Source organism: Callospermophilus lateralis, chromosome 1, assembly GCF_048772815.1.
Source record: "Callospermophilus lateralis isolate mCalLat2 chromosome 1, mCalLat2.hap1, whole genome shotgun sequence".
Classification (NCBI taxonomy): Eukaryota; Metazoa; Chordata; class Mammalia; order Rodentia; family Sciuridae; genus Callospermophilus; species Callospermophilus lateralis.
In genome coordinates, this window is record NC_135305.1 from 224,548,759 (window position 1) to 224,560,797 (window position 12,039).

A 12,039-nucleotide genomic window follows, 5' to 3' on the forward strand; every position below is an offset into this window, starting at 1 on the left:
CTCTCCCTCTCTCTCCCCTCCTCTCCCCTCCTCTCTCCCTCTCTCCCCCTCTCCCCTCCTCTCTCCCCCTCTCCCCTCCTCTCTCCCCTCTCTCTCCCTCTCTCTCCCCTTCCCTCTCCCCTCCTCTCTCTCCTCCTCTCTCTCCCTCTCCCCTCCTCTCTCCTTCTCTCTCTCCTCTCTCCCCCTCTCCCCTCCTCTCTCCTCCTCTCTCCCTCTCTCCCTCTCTCTCCCCTCCTCTCTCCCTCTCTCCCCCTCTCTCCTTCTCTCTCTCCTCTCTCCCCCTCTCTCCTCCTCTCTCCCCTCCTCTCTCCCTCTCTCTCCCCTTCCCTCTCCCCTCCTCTCTCTCCTCCTCTCTCTCCCTCTCCCCTCCTCTCTCCTTCTCTTTCCCCTCTCTCCCCCTCTCTCCTCCTCTCTCTCTCCTCTCTCCCCTCTCCCCTCCTCTCCCCTCCTCTCTCCCTCTCTCCTCTCTCCCCCTCTCCCCTCCTCTCTCCCCCCTCTCTCCCTCTCTCTCCCCTCCTCTCCCCTCCTCTCTCCCTCTCTCCCCCTCTCCCCTCCTCTCTCCCCCTCTCCCCCTCTCCCCTCCTCTCTCCCCCTCTCCCCTCCTCTCTCCCCTCCTCTCTCCCTCTCTCTCCCCTTCCCTCTCCCCTCCTCTCTCTCTCCTCCTCTCTCTCCCTCTCCCCTCCTCTCTCCCTCTCTCCTTCTCTCTCTCCCCCTCTCCCTCTCCCTCTCCCTCTCTCTCCCCTCTCCCCCCTCCCTCTCCTCCTCTTTCCCCTCCTCCTCCCCCCCTCTCTCTCCCCCCCCTTCTCCAGGGCCTCCCAGAGCCCAGATGGACATCCACACTGAGCACACCCCAGCCCAGGGACCCCGCCGTGAGCTGCCCCTTGTCATAGGAGGGTGGGGTCCGCACAGTGAGGGGCTGCTGGAGGCTGCAAGTGGTGAGTTCAGGACAGAGGGGCAGACTGGGGGTTCGCTTAGAGAGTGACTGACTTGCAGCCAGAGCTGAACTGTCCCTGGCCAGCCCCAGCAGGGACCTCGCTGCGAGGCCCCAGCCTCCTGTGCCAGCGTCCTGTTTCCTGAGTGTGCCTCGTCCCGGGTTCTACTGCCTTGGCAGGTCCCTAGCAATGGGCTAGACCCCAGCCACAACCCCTCCTGGGTCTGGGCTGAGCCGCCCTTCCCCCGGAACACGTCTCTCCCAGGCCATCCTCCCAGGGCTCCTCCGGCGACCCTCGGCAACCCTGTGCTGGGCACTAACAGTCCCTCTGAAGCTCCCACGGAAACCACTGCAGCCCCCGGACACCCACCGCGGGCACCCGGGACTTGGTCCTGCCAACAGTGACCGCTCCTCTGCTGGGTGGTCAAGGAGCATTTCCAGAGCCCCAAAGGGCACAGGTCTGGTTCTCCCCCCGCCTGGATCGGCATGCGCCACCAGGGGGCGGCAGAGCGCGCCTCGGAGGCAGGCGCCAGCCGCTCCTCCTGCAGGGCTCCCCGGGAGGTCTCGGTTTCCCGCCACTTAGGCTCTCTGCGTTGACCTTGCCTGCTTCTCCCGTGAGCTCACCCCAGTCCATTTCTCATGCTGCCACCAGGGAACCCCCGCTGCCTGCCCCTCTAATGAGAGGTAGAGTCCCCTAACCACTGCTGTGCAGGCCCAGGGGGTGACCCCACCTGCTCCACTCCAGCCACTGCAAGACTCCGTTCCTGGCACCGCAGGGCCTTGGTACTGGCTGTCCCTGCCTCAACCCATTTCCGGTTTCCATGCACAGCCTGACACTTGGCTCCCCACTGCCCTCCCCACGGGACCTTGCTTTCTGCTTGAGCTGGACCAGGCCCAGGGTGTCTGAGGCCCCAGATGAGGAAACAGACCCAGACATGAGAAGTGACCCTCCCAGAGCCACACAGGAGGGGCTGTGCCCAGCCCTCCTCCGTGGGGTTAGGAGTGAGACCTGCGATCCATTGGTCCCCATCCACCGTCCTGAGTGTGGGCCTAGGGCCTTGGGCACCTGGTTCTGGACAGGTGTCCACTCTCCAGGAGGGAAGGACAGGAGGCGGTGGGACTTTTAACGTTTATTGATGTCACAGGAGCTGGGAGCCCAGTGGCCTGGTTCCCCAGAGCCCCATGGGGACGGAAACAGGTGGGGAGCTGCCAGACTCTCTGTGGACCGGGGTTCTGAGGAGGGGCCTTTGGAAAGGCCTCAGCCCAGAGTCCTTCCTCAGGGCTTGCTGCCGGCGGAGCCCCTGGGCGGGGCAGCACCGGATGGATCCAGTCCACCTACAGGGACACACGAGCGCGAAGAAGTCGGGTACTGGCGGATGGCACGTTCTGGGATCACAAAGGAGTCCACGCCCTGGAGGACGCCTCGCAGACCAGGGGCCACCTGAGTCTCCCTGGGAGGAAAGGGCCGGTCAGTCCCCAAGGCCAGTGGGAGGTGCCCAGGATGAGGCTGTGTGGGACAGGGCCTGGGGGCAGCGGCCTCCTGCTGGATACCTGGGACGCTGGATTCTGGTGGAAGCCCCTCCCGGCGGCACAGCGAGGGGTGCGTGGGAGCCACCCCTCCGCCCGCCAACGCCCGCCCAGGGTGTACGAAGCAGATGCCGCGCTGCAGCGGGGCGCCAGCGGGCACAGGAAGGTGACCACGGTGGGTCGTGTAGAGCTCCTGCAGGGCGCGGGGCGTCGGCGCGCAGGTACCCAAGGGGCCCCATCCCATGGCCAGGCACTGGGTGCCCTGGTCAGCGGGTCAGCGGCTGGTCCTGTCGGGGAAGCAGCGCCACGGCCACCTCGGCGCCCAGGGAGGCGGGACGGTCCAGCCGCCACCCCCACCACGCCGCAAGGGCCTCCGTTCTCCGCAGAGCACATGTTGAGCGCCCATTGTATGCCTGCCCATTTAAGTACCAGGCTCTAGGGGTGACTGATTTCGACAGGATTGATTTCCATCTTGCTGAGGAGGTGGGGTATTGGGGAGCAGTACCCTGGCCCTGGACGAAGGCTGGGCAGAATGCCCTGTGAGTCCTGCAGCCACGGGTGCAGGGGACCGAGGGGAGGAAGGTCTCTCCCGACCAAAGCTCCACAGGGCCGGGCTGAGTACACAGTAGGTGCTCAATGAGAGCTGGCAGCAGGATGCAGCCTGCCCACCTGGATGAGCAGCACCTCGTTGAGGGCGGAGGTTCTCCTGGGCCTCGGAGTTGTTCTGGAGACCTGGCTGATGCTGAGCCTCTGCCACGTGGGCTCCGGGCTCTGCGGGTCGTGTGCCCAAGCACCACCCTCACCAGGTGTCGGGGGCTGGGGAGGTCAGCATGCCTTCTCTCAGCGGGTGTCCACTGGTCCCCCCATGCCTTCCCAGAACTCCAGGAGGCTGTCCCACCATTGCCAATATGAGGGCCGCGGGGCCTGAGATCAGTAGCTGACCCCCTGGAGCAGAGGAGCAGGCAGGCGGCCGAGGCTACACAAGGGCCTGAGGGTGGGGAGGCCCTGCCTGTGCTGGAGCGGGGGACTCACGTCCTGCAGGCCTGGGCAGCAGTCCGCACAAGCTGGCTGGATGATGTGCCTCCGCCAAAGTGGCTGCCCCGGGTCCAGTTCAGCTGCAGAGACGCGGTGTGGGGCCGGGCCTCCCGCCCTCCCACCATCTCCGCGGCCCTGGGGAGGCAGGAAGGCCAGTGTGAGGGCGGTGGCCCCGTCCCCTGGGGCCACCGGACCTTGTGCCGGCCTGTCCCCACCTGCAGCAGCTCTGCCCTGAGAGGAGGCGTGGAGAAAACCAAGCACCCGGCAGAGAGCAGCAGCCCAGCAGCCCCTCCCAGGGGAGCAGGGGACCCACCTGGGGATCCCTCGCCCAGCGTCCAGCCCGGCAGCCACCTGCCAGTCTCCCCAGCAGCACTGAGAGGGCCATGGGCAGGACCCTGTGGGCAGACACGGGGTGCCCAGGGATCTGGCCCTCACCCACAGCAGCAAGGCCAGCAGCGTGGCAGGGGGCAGCCTAGGTGTCCCATGGGGCGGTGACATGGTCAGGCTCAGGCCCCCCGCCAAGCTCCTCTTACAGCCCTGGCCATGGAGCCAGGTGGGCAGCAGTGCCACAGCCTCAGAGGGACATCCACCCTGCCACACCCCCAAGGAGACACCTCACCCACCAGGTCCCTGTGGCCCCAGCCAAGTGGATATGGCTGCATGACTCCTGACAGGAAGGGGACAGGCGGGGACACGGTGCCTTGGGAGACCCCCGGATGCCCCCGCCCCTCCCTCTCCCTGCCCAGCCTTGGTCAAGGGGATTTTCCCCCAAGGCAGTGGCTCTAAATCAGGGGCAGCACTGCCCCCATGGACACTGGATGGCATCTGGGGACACTGATGATTATCATAACTGAAGAACTGCTGACCATGGTGGATGGAGGCCGGGGACACTGCCCAGTACCCTGTAGTACCCAGGACACCAGGGAAAATCCTGTGTCCCCAAGCGAGCGCATGGCTGCAGGGAGAGGCTGAGGGGAAGGACAAAGGCCGTCCATCAAGTGAGCCCTGAAACAGAGAGGGCACTCAGCACGGGAACAGCAGCAGCAGAATTCTTCTACCGTTCCTTTTCTTTTCTTTTTTGGCTGCTGGGGCACTCTACCCCTGAGCTACAGCCTCAACCCATTTCATGTTTTTCAAAAATTATTATTATGAGACCGGGTGTTGCTAAGTTGCACGGAGTCTTACTGAGTGGCTGAGGCTGGTTTTGAACTCTGAATCCTCCTGCCTCAGCCTCCCAAAACTACTGGGATCACAGGTGTGCCCCACCGCACCCAGCTCTAACATTTAGTCTTTAAGTATCTCAGGCTCACAGAGTGCAAGGCACCTGATATCCTGGCCACTCGGGAATGGCCTGGCCACGTGGCAGGGTACAAGCCACGGGCCAATCTCTGCAACTTAGCAAGGTCCTGCTCAGAATGAAAGTTCTGAGGAGCAGCTGGGTGGCAGAGCCCCCTGGATGCAGTCCCCAGCACCACACAGAACAAAACACGGCCGTAAAGTCAGAGTGCAGCAGCCCAGGCGTCCATCCACAGGGGAAGGGACATACGTGGCCCATGCCCCTGGAGTGTCCTCAGGGCAGGAGCGAGGTGACCCAGCTGCAGGGTGGAGGGACCTGAGGACCTGGTGCTCCATGACAGCCTGACACACAGGGCACAGCGTGTGACCCAGTGACAGGAGGGTCCAGGTCAGGGGAGCCCAGAGTTGGACCTGGACCTGTGGGACAGAGGCTGCTCATGGGGACAGGCTTCCCTGTGGGGCGATGGAATGTTCTGGAATTAGATGGGAGTTGGCTCCACAATTCTGCTGTGGATGTGGTTGAGCTGTTAAAGGGTGAGTTGCGTGGTGTGTGGAGCTTCTCCATCGAGCTGCTGAGGACAGAGAATGGCCCAAACCGATGGGCAGAGGTGGGTCAGGGCCCAGTTTTGCCTCCTCTGTCAGCTGTTTCCACAGGGGACACGTGGGGTTCCCGTGAGGTCACCAGTTGAGCCTGGGTGGCGCCTGGTGAGCAGTAGGTTCTGGGGCAGGATGGGACAGGGGTGGGTGCAGAGTGGGACCCTGGGCTGCAGGTTAAGTGCTGGGCTTTCACGGGCAGGTTGAGGGCCGGGGCTTTGGGGCCCAGGGAGATGAAGGCAAGAGGCCCCGGGCTTGGCTGTGGTGGCCGTCTCTCTGGAGTGACGGGAAGGCGCACCCTGCCCACGTGCAGTCGGATGCCCGTCCTGGACAATGACCTGCTGTAGGATCCTGCAAAGTCACCTCACCTCTCTGGTGGTTCGCTCCTGCCCCGTAGAAAAAGAACAAGTAACTCTTGCCACAAATGTGACTGGGAGGGTCCAACAAGGTCCAGAAGGCGGCGGAGAGGAAGGGCAGCAGGACAGGACAGACGTGATGATCGATGTCTGGATACAGGTGACTCTGCCATCAGTACAGTTAGAAAAATGAGAAATCTGCCCCAATGATTCAGATGTAGGAACTGCCGAGATCACTGCATGTCACGTGTTGACAAAAAAAAAAAAAAAGATCCGGAAGGCCCAGGGCTTCCTCAGGAAGGCCCTGAGTTGGATCCCGACCTCACAAAGCCAAAACCAGAGCAGGTCGCCTCTTCCCATCCCACCAGCAAAATCTCCAAGACCAGCATCAGGGACGAGGCGGGGGACGGGAAAGGCCCCGATGTGTGGGGCCAGGCAGCCCTGGGGGAGGACAGGCCAGATCCTCCAGTAGAGGGGTCCACTGCACTTCTGCCGGCGGAGGCCCCGAGACGGAGGCCCATGCAAGGCTGCCTCCTGGGAGAGGGGACCACGGCCAGCTGGGCCTGTCTTTCTCTTATCTATTTGCTTATCTGTCCACCTCTGCAGTGCTGGGGGGACCCAGGGTGGTCTACTGTGGAGCCACCTCCCCAACAGGGTCTGGTTAAGGTCCCCAGACTGGCCTCCAACTCCCGATCCAGCCTCAGCCTCAAGGCCTTGGGAGGCAGATGTGCACCTCCATACCCCACTTTTATCCCTAAATAACCAAAAGGCTGGGGGCACTCTCAGGGACAGACCCCTCTGTGCCCCAAGAGGAGCCCAAACTTGGACCTAGGCCTAATCTAAGCCTAACTTTAACCCTTAATATGAAAACTAGCCCTGACCTTGCGGCTGGGGCTGGGGCTGAGCGGCAGAGCGCTCGCCTAGCCCGTGCGAGGCCCCGGGTCCCCTCCTCAGCACAAGGTAAAAATGACCTTGACCGTAACCCCAACCTAAGCCATGCCTACCCCTGACCCTGACCCTGCCACCCCAGCCCAAAGCACAGCCCCACGGGGGTCTCACCAGGCCCCTCAGATCCGCCGGGGGCTGCGCAGGCTGGTTGCTGACTCGGGGGTCTCCCTGTCCCCCCTCAGTGAGCAGCTGCAGACGCAGCTGGCTTTGGCCAGCAGGCACAGGGTGCCACACCTGAGTGGGTCCCGCCAGCACCCGGGGACAGGCAGGGGCAGCCCTTTTGAGCCCCCAAAGGCCGCTCCCTCCAACTCCAGGCCCCTCCTGCCCGCCCTGGGAGACCCCCGGTCTCACCCACCCTGCTGCTCCATGATGGGACAGGGTCCCACCTCTGCCCTGGCGCAGTCCTACAGGGCTGGGTGGCTGGGTGGCCCTGACCAATCACAGTCCTTCTCTGTCCCCCACCAGCGACCTCAGCCCCCTCAGCTGGATCTCAGCCCAGATGGGGGACACTGGGAGGGTCAGGCATTGCCACCCTGTGGGCCACAGCAGGTGGGACTTACCAGGCAGCTCTGGTGACCGCGACGCCCACCAGGCCACAAGGCCCCATGGCAGAACATCGGAAGTTGGCCAATCTCCACCAAACTGCTCCTGGTCCCGCTGCCCCCGGCTGTTTCCTGCTGTGAAACAAACAGATCTGCAGGTGTGGGTGGGGACATGAGCCAAGGGCCCCCATGGTCAGCAGATAGGCAAAGGGTAAGACGCTGAGCCCAGCACAGGGCCTGGGGTGCAGCCTGGCGCTGCGTCCTATTATTATTATTTTTTTTTTAAATATTTATTTTTTAGTTTTTTCGGCAAACACAACATCTTTGTTTGTATGTGGTGCTGAGGATCGAACCCGGGCCGCGCGCATGCCAGGCGAGCGCGCTACCGCTTGAGCCACATCCCCAGCCCCCCTATTATTTTTAAACATTTTTCTTTTTGCTGTCAGCATTGGGGGTTGAACCCAGGGGTGCTCTACCACTGAACTACCCGGCTCTTTTTGTTTTGAGACAGGGTCTCATTCAGTTACTTAGCCTGGCCTTGAACTTGCGTCCTCTGCATTAGTGCGAAGTCACTGGGATTAGAGGGAGGGGGTGTCTCGCTGTTTACACGGTTTCATGGGGATGCAATGCACACCTAAGACCCCCCCCACCCCCAGGGTGCAGTGGCTTCACACTCACACAGCTCTGCGGGCATCAGTTTGGGGATAGTCTCATCAGCCCCTAAAGAAGCCCTCTGCACATGAACAGTGAGCAGTCCTGTCTGCCCCCGCCCCGCCCCACACACCCACGTCCCTGTCTGCACCTGTCTTTGGACTCTGATTCTGGATTTGTCGGGCTGTTTCCAGCCGGTGAAGCTGCAGGCTGTGTGGCCTTTCCCCTCTGGTCCCCTGAGCACCCTGTGGAGATGCTGGGTCCCTGCCTGAGCTGCCAGTGCCCGGTCTCAGAGGATTCCCCTGCCCTTCCAGTCTGCAGAGGCCCAGGGCACTCAGGACTGGGGCCAGCAATGTGGACCTGGAAGTTGGAAGTCGGAAGTGAGTCTCCTGAGTTCAGACTCTTGTAGTTCAAAAACAAAGACAAACAACCAAATTAAAACAGGGCTGAAGGGCTGGGGATGTGGCTCCAGCGGTAGCGCGCTCGCCTGGCAGGCGTGCGGCCCGGGTTCGATCCTCAGCACCACAGACAGACAAAGATGTTGTGTCCGCCGAGAACTGAAAATAAATATTAAAAAAAATTCTCAAAAAAAAAAACAACAGGGCTGAAGACTGGAACAGAGAGCTCTGGAGGGAAAATACACAAATCGCCAGCAAGCACACAAAAACACAGTGACTTCCTTAGTCATGTGAGATGCCAGTCAAGGCCCAGGTACCCTTCACACCCCTGGGACAACTCTGAGGGAGTGCCGGGCAGGACCCCCCAAAAGGTGCCCTCCTCCACTGTGGGCAGGAACGGGACCCTGCTGCCGAGCAAAACAGCCCAGCAACTTCCCGGGACCCGGCCATGCTGAGTTGCTGAGGCTGGCCTCAAACTTGCAATCCTCCTGCCTCAGGCTTGTGGGGAGCTGGGGATGCAGGTGTGGCCACTGCGCCTCACTTCTGAGGTAAGAGTGGGGAGGTGGGGGTGGCTGTGGCCCTTGGGGACACTGGTTCATGTCTGGGGCTCCCCAGAGTGGTTCACCCGGGAGGGGGGTCAGGTAGATTTTGGGGTCCTCTGTTCAGCCCTAGTATTGGGGTCCTGAGCTCAGTCAGGTCTCTGCTGAGCCTCCAGGTCCAGTCACCTAGCAGCATCCACGGCACAGCCCCCAGGTGCCACCCTGACCCTGCTCTCCTGAGTGTCCCCCCACCTGGCCCTCCTCTCTCCTGAACCCAGCAGCAGTCCACCACATTGCTGGCCAAGCTCGGGCCTCGTCTCTCCCAGGGCAGACCAACTTGCCTGGAGCACAGTGCTACCTGTGGACTTGGGCCCAAGGACCATTCCTTCCCGTTGGGTGACCCCTGGGTAGCCCCGCTCTATGCCTCAGTTTTCCTGTCTCTGCAGAGGGGACATGGGCTGGACCTTCTCAAAGGACTGCGCACGCACCAAGCAGGGCTGGTTTGAACTTGCAGGTGGCTCCCAGGGCCAGACTGACCTGACCCTCGGCCAGCACTGTGTGCACTGTGGACGTCTGCCCCCTCTCCACCATCGGGGTCAACAGAGGAATGGCTCCCCACCCTGGGGGTCCTGCAAGCTGCCAGGAGGCCCAGGGTGGGTCCCCTCTCTCCCCACCCGAGACCAGGGATTGCCACACCTCCCCTCTTCCTCCTTCCTCCCGAGGGCCGTTTGTGGCCACCTTTCAACACCAGGATTCCCAACCGCCTTCCCGGCTCGGTGCCTAGACAGGCAGGGGACCAGGGCCTAGCTGAGAGATGGGCCCGACCCTCCCAGGCTGCCTGCGGGTCTCAGTCCCCTTGGGTCACTTCTCTGTCACCCACGCCAGGCAGCAGGTGGTGTGCTTGCTAACACAGGCCCCTGTGCCCACTTACAGCCAGGAAACCAGGCCCCAGGCTGACACCCACCATGCGTCATCAGAAAGACCTGAGCCGTGGCTCAGAGGAACAGAGTTCACTGACCGGAAGGAAGGGGAAAGGGGGCTCCAGGGGAGAGAAGGGTCCACTTGGACCAAAGAAGTTTCCAGGAAGTCCCGCCCAGGTCCACCTTGGCATTTGACAGACAGCAGGGTGACATCGGACCTTCAAGTCCCCACTGCCTTGGCAACTCGAGGTCACCTTGCCCATGTAATTGGGATTTTTTTTTTGGTACCAGGGGTGCTTAACCACTGAGTCACACCCCAGCACCCCCCCTTTGATTTTAATACAGGGTCTCACTAAGTCGCTTGAAGCCTTGGAAAGTTGCTGAAGCTCCCTTTGAACTCGTAGCCCCTGCCTCAGCCTCCCAGGTCACTGGGATCACAGGCCTGTGGCACTAGGCCCAGCTTCTAATTGGATTCTTTAAAAACAAACAAAAAAAACCCAGTTTAAAAATTTTATTTTTTTTTTTCAGTTTGACGTACCTTTATTTTATGTACTTATTTATATGCAGTGCTGAGAATTAAACCCAGGGCCTCACACATTTGAGGCAAGTGCTCTACCGCTGACCTACAACTCTAGCCCCTCTAATTGGATTCTTTTTTTTTTTTTTAAACTTCTTTTTTTTTTTTTTTTTAAAGAGAGAGAGAGAGAGAGAGAGAGAATTTTAATATTTATTTATTTAGTTAGTTAGTTTTTGGCGGACACAACATCTTTGTTTGTATGTGGTGCTGAGGATGGAACCCGGCCGCACGCCTGCCAGGAGAGCGCACTACCACTTGAGCCACATCCCCAAACCCTCTAATTGGACTCGTAACCACACATTCTTACAGATTTCATGGGTAGGAGGAACTATGCTTATCTCCCAGAGTTTCAGGATCTGGACACAAAAATCTCCTGGGTTCCTCCCATCAGCATGATCTCGGGCCTGCACTTCTCCTGCAGTGAACAGGTAGTTTGCTGAGGAATGTGACGTGCCCTGTCCACTGAGGCCAGGCCGGGCTGTGGTCAATTTCTTCTTTTTTTGGTAAATATTTTTTAGTCGTAGTTGGACACAATACCGTGGCTTATTTGTTTTCTGTGGTGTGGAGGATGGAACCCAGGGCCTCTCACTGCAGGCGAGTGCTCTGCCGCTGAGCCACCCCGCAGCCCCAAGGTCAGTTCCTCCTTGGTAAGAAGCACGTGGGAGTCAGCGGCGGCCCGTTTTATGGAATCATTCCCTTACCCTCGTGTTCCCACCACCCGCACCTGTCTCTCCACTAACACGACCACACGGACATTCTTCGAAAAACGCATTTGGGTCTCAAGACAGGAGAAAACTATTGTGACTAACAGGACAGACGGGGAGGGCGGGAGCCAGCAGGGTGGACAGCGGAGAAGGGGGCCGCACACTGGGCGCCCGTGGGCGCAGCCCTTCAATGGAGAGAAAACCGCGGGACTGTCAGGGTATGTCCCTGTTGGCAGCAGGTCAGGGGCAACTGTCCAGGCCCAGGCGGAGCCAGGGAATCAGTGCACAGAGTGGCTCCCGCCAGGTGGGCCTGGCGACTTTGGGAAGTGGCCTCAGCTCCTCGGGTCTGCGGTGAAACGTGGGGTCAGCAGCCCTCACCCCACAGGCGGTGTGCGCCCAGGCTGCCCGCCGCCCCCGCACCTCCAGGCGCCGCACCTGACCGCGGTGGCTGAGAGGCCCCTGCAGGCCGACGGGCTCCGGCCGCGGGCAGCACGGAGGGCGAGCCTCCCCGCCTCCGGGCCAGGCAGCTTTGTCTCCGGGCGCCCGGGGAACTCGCCATGGAAACGGGCGCCGGCGAGCGGCGGGTGTCCCGCACCGGGGGCCGCGAACTGGGCAGGGGGCGGGCGCCGGGGAGGTGGTGAGAGACAGGGCAGACGCAGGCCCGCGCCCACCGTGCGTCCCGGGGTGGGGGGCCCCCAGGAGGCCAGGCGGGAGTGAGCGCCCGCGAGAGGCCGCGGGGGCGCGCAGACCGGGCCCCAGCCCCGCAGTCCCGCTGTCCCCCAGCCCCGCAGTCTCGCTGCACCCCAGCCCCGCAGTCCCGCAGGCCCCCAGCCCCGCAGCCCCCCAGTCCCGCAGGCCCCCAGCCCCGCAGCCCCGCAGTCCCGCTGCCCCGCAGTCCCGCTGCCCCCCAGCTCCCCAGCCCCGCTGCCCCCCAACCCCCCAGCCCCGCTGCCCCCCAGCCCCCCAGCCCCCCAGCCCCGCAGCCCCCCAGCCCCGCAGTCCCGGAGGGACGGCAGCCCGG